This window comes from Pteropus vampyrus, unplaced genomic scaffold, assembly GCF_000151845.1.
Source record: "Pteropus vampyrus isolate Shadow unplaced genomic scaffold, Pvam_2.0 Scaffold183, whole genome shotgun sequence".
Classification (NCBI taxonomy): domain Eukaryota; kingdom Metazoa; phylum Chordata; class Mammalia; order Chiroptera; family Pteropodidae; genus Pteropus; species Pteropus vampyrus.
The window spans coordinates 1,264,439-1,269,600 of record NW_011888964.1 but is presented as its reverse complement, the minus strand read 5'-3'; positions in this window follow the sequence as shown (position 1 = coordinate 1,269,600).

The following is a 5,162-nucleotide window of genomic DNA, read 5'->3' as shown; positions in this document are numbered from 1 at the left end:
AAAAAGTCGGGGAGAAATCAGCTTAGGAATCAGGGAAGTCCTGGGTTCCACTCCGGGCTCAACCACTGGGAGCTGTGTGACCTTGACCGAGTCACTCAAACTCTCTGTGCTTCTGTTTCCTCACCTGTGAAACATCGATGATACACTCACCTCACAGGGTGAGGACGATTTCAGTGTCATAAAAAGTAAAGTACTTGGCACTGAGTAGACAAAAAAGATGGCAGCTATTATTTACCCCAATGCCATCTTGATCTTTTTTTCTCTTCCAAACGTCTTTCTTCAGAGAACCAGCCAATGTACTTTATCAAAAGCCGCCTCCCATGTCCAAACACCGGCTTTGATGGCTCCCCTGTGCTCCATCAACACGACATGCTCCTGCCTCCCCGAGGGAGGCCTCATTGCTGAAATCTGGGGCAGCCCTTTGAGCTGGCGCTCGTTCTCCCGGCGGAGAAGCAGCAGCGGGAGCCGTGCTGGGAGTTGTTTGTTTCCTCTTCCTCACCCTTGAAGTCACCCTTTCAGGGGCTGAGGCTGACGAGGGACTGGCGTGGGGAGAGGCTGCTGGCTGGCCCGGCCCTGGGAAGGGCATTGTCTGCCCAAGCCTGGGCTGCAGCCACGGGGCCTCCAGTCCCTGTTGGCTTTGTGTGTCAGACTGATTATCGGTGCCCAGTTGGCGTGTCTCTGCCCTGACACAGATAGCCCTGACATGGGCCAGGCTTGTCTTCTTGCAGAGAAAGCTCGCGGAATTTGTCATGTCAGGTGGAGGGCTGTTCAGAGCTAGAAGGCTGGCCTGGCTAGAGGAGCCGTGATGGGAAGGGAAGGGAAGGGTGGCGGAAGGCATTCCTTCTGGCTGGCTGGCTGGCCTCCCTGCCTCCTGCAGGGAGATGGATGGGCCCAGGGCCAAGCGACCAGAGCCGGGATGGAGCCAGACACGGAGCCAGACACAGGAAAAGTCAAGGTGAACACAAGCGCAGAGGAAGCTGGGCGGGGGAGCAGAAAGCTGAGTTCAGTCACTGAGTCTGATGAGTGAGGACAGAGCCCAAAGTCAGGACAAAGTCAAGGAATTCGACGCCTTCAATCCGTATGTGTGCCGAGTACCTTCCCTACACCGGACACTGGGCCAGGTCCTGGGACATGCGACAAATACAACACAGTCCCAGACTACTAAGGAACTTGCTTTCTAGGCAAAGAGGTACCCACGTACACGGTTGCTGAGTGTTCCGAAACCCATCTTATTTTATTCATGGGCATGTGGTGACCTGTGTCTCCTGGCTTCTTCGCAGTGTGAGCATGTGACTGAGCTCCGGCCAACAGATGTACGTGAGGGGCTCCACTGCCAGGCATGGCCCACAGAATGGCCCACAGCCTCTTCTTCTATTGCCAACTGAATGCAGAGGGTCCAACAGATGCCTCCTGGGCCTTGGGGGTAAGCAGGGCCATGACATGGAAGGAGCCTGGGTCCCTGAGTGACCCTACAGAAAGCCACCTGCTGGCCAGGAGCATCTGCAACAGACTTGGTGTAAGAAATAACATTGCACATGCTAAGCCACTGAGGTTATTGCCTAGTTACAGCAATAAACAGCTTGATGAATAAACAGCTGAGCAGGTGGGTGACGGGCACCCTTCACTACTCTCCACCTCCTTCCAACCGCCCCTGGCCCATCTAGGCATGCTACAGTAGGTTGCACAGTGGCCACAAACTCTCTCTGTACACATGCCCCTTTGCAGCGGGACTTGGCCACTTTTTAGCAAAAACTGGGGTTTATTTTTCCTGCCTTGAATCTCGGTATGGCCATAGGACTTTGCTAAATGGCCTATATTTAGCAAATGTGATGCAAGCTGAGACTTTAAAAGCATATGTGCATCGGGACCTGCTCTCTCTTACTCCTGAGAAACCTGTCGCCACGTGAACAAGCACATGCTGACCTACCGGAGGATGAGACACTACATGGAGGGGTCCCGCCATCACAGTGGGAGCCCCTGACTAGTGAGTGGGGCCATTCTAGACCATTCAGCCCCAGCCACCCCAGCTCAGAATGGTATACCACCCAGCCCGCCCACAGAGTCACAAAAAATAATAAATGTTTGGTGTCTTTCCCAACTACACTTTGGCATGTTTTCACGTGTAGCAAAAGTTGACTAATACGCATGTCTAGTCACCCAGGAGAGATCTTTCTGAGGCTTAGGGAACCTCAAGCTGCTATCAATAAAATCTGGCCCATTTTCTCTCACTTTGTCACCTCTGCAAAAAACAGCCTTCCCAACAGTGACGCAGGGAAAATGAAAATCAGAGAAGTAGGTCATTTCCTCTTTTACCCCCTCCATGGAGTGCCGTGGGGGAGACGTCCTACACCCTTCATAGGGTCAGCTCTCACCCTGCCCTTCAGCACTGGTGGGGAAAGAGGAAAAGATGCGGCAGGTGGCTTCCATCTGCCCTGCGTGCGTGTGTGCACCCGTGCACACCCAAACACGCACGCACGCACGCACATGCACACACCCAAACACACGCGTGCACACGCACACACACTCACAGTTTTTGCATCAGCTCAAATTGATTCTGGTACTGGGAGCATCTAAGGTAGGCATGATAGGAGGAAAATAAAAGCAGAAACAAATGAGTTTGTATTTAAAAGCTCACTTTTCCAAACCATGAATAATGCACTGTCCACACTGAAAAAGCAAACTCTGGAACCGAACACTCTCCAAGGATGTCTCTCCCAGGCAAGAGTGTCTGCACCTGGAAACGCATGTCTAGTGCTTCTGCATAGGTTGCATTTAGCTTCACTGCTTTATGTGCCAGCGACCGTGCTAAGGCTAGAGACAGACAAATAAAACAGAAATAGCCCCTACCTATTCGAAAGGGGTTATGGTTTGATAGCTTTGTAAAAAAAAAAAAAAAAAAAAGCTCTTAATCGTCCCCTTTATTCCTACACGGGACTACTATTTATTGAGCACCTGTTACGTGTTGCTGTCCGATGACAGAGCAGAAACTAAGAAGAAATTCCTGCTCTCCTGGAGTGTGCATCTAGTGAAGCGCCATTGTACCTGTGCGCCAATGAGGAAATTTAAGCACAGGGAAGTGAAATAGCTCGTCATGTCACACAGCACCGCTGAGGCTCAAGCCCACGCCTCTGCCTCCACCTGGGGGCGCTTGCTCCACACATCTTCCTGCAGCCGATCCCGAGAGAAGATGGCTCAGTTCTCACCGGGAGCGTTGGCAGACATTCTTACTCTCCTGCTTTAACCGCTGATCTGTTAAAATACAGCATTAATGGCAGTTGATCCAACGGTGACAGTAACCATTCATTAGCACTTTAAATTTAAATTAATGGTGCCAGTTAGAGTTTCTCGGTTGCAAGCAACAGAAGCTCTGACTGATTTAAGAACAAAGAAAAAATAACTTGCGGAAGACTATGAAGTAGCTCCAAGAATCGAAGGTGAAAATGAACAGCCAGGCGTCAGAAAGGACAGCGACGAGAGCAGCGTCCAGGCTCTGGGTCCCACCACCAGGCGGAGCCCACGTCCATCATTTACAGTTTCCCAATTTCTGTTTCCACTTTTTCTCATTCTGTGTCTTCTGCTTCCCATAATTTCACTGGAGACTCACATCCTCAGTGGAGAGAACCTGACGGGCCACGCTTCACGCCCACCTTTGCCAGCCCCACCGATGATGGGAATCAGGGTCCCGCTGCCAGAAGAGACAGAATGGCTGCTGGGCTGGCAGCTACAGCTCCTGCTGTGACAATGACCATTACAGGGCGTAGTAGCCAAGAGAAATTCAAGTGGCGGTGTGGTAGGTGGTGTTTTCCAAACATGGTTTCACCCATATAAACCTCTCTCTTCCCTGCAGCATGACACCCCCCATGTTCTCTGTCTGTGAACCTAGGCAGGGTTTGTAACTTCCCCAACCAATAAAAAATGGCAAAAGTGATGCTGCCTATTTTCCAAGACCAGGACACAAAGGGCGATATGGCTCCTGCCTGGCTCACTTCCTCGCGACACACGCCTTTAGAGCTCTCAGCCGCCATGCTGGATGAATCACATAAAAGATGACACGGAAATAGAGAGGAAAGTCCAAGAAGCCCCAGCTATTCGAGTCCTCCCAGCCCAGGCACCAGTCATGTGCGTGTAGAAGATCTCAAGCCAGAACCACCCAGCTGAGCCACTCCTGAATTCCTGACCCCGGGAAGCACGAGAGATAAACGAGTACTGTTGTTTTAAGTTCTGCGGTGACTCATTATCCAGCCGTGAAAACTGGAACAGGAAGCACTTTTTTAACGGCGGGTTAGCAGTCACGTTAGGCGACAACCTACCCGTTGGTCAAACATTTTACAGTTTAAAAGAAAGTTCACACGCCTCCTCCCAACCACACTCAAAAACGTCCCCTCTGTCTTCTTCCCAACCCTCCTCGCCACCCCACGATTCCCCTCCACTGGCACATTTTAGGCGCTCCCCAAGAACAACCTGGGGCCCTCACTTCTTACCTCTGCCCTCCTTCCCATGGGGACTTAGAAGTCTTGCATTCCAAACCAGACTGTTGTCATGGCAACGGGCTGGAAAGCCTGGGACCCATTCAGGAGTTGCGAACAGCTAAACCCTCACACTCCCTCCCAGGGGAAGTGCCGCTGACATTGGGGCAGGATGATCCCACACGCTGGGGAGCATCTAGCATCATTGACCCCTGTCTACCAATTGCTGGTTTCACCCTCCAATCTTGTGACAACCAATAAAAGACCTTCCACACTTCCAAACATTCCCTCGCTGGTGGCACTGTCTCCCCAACCCCCAGTCCCCAATCGAGAGCACTGCTAGGATGATGAAGGCTTGGTGAGTGATGGTGATTAAGACCTAAAAACTTTCCGATTTAGGCAACATGGCAGACGACACTCCTCGCTGAGACAGGACCAGGAGGATAGTCAGATTTGAGGTCGGGGCAGCTTGCACAGTGCTGGAATTTGGACCACGACTGTGGACTCTGCTAAATGGATTCTGTGCTCTCAGCTGTCATACACTCCAATCAGAGAGGCAAGAAATAAGAGGGTGGCCAAATAAATCAACGAGATAAGACTGTGCAGAGCACTACAGAGGAAATAAAGAAGGTGACAAGATAGGGTCTCTTTCCAATAGGGAGAAAGGGAAGGCCTGTTGGGGAAATGACCATGGAG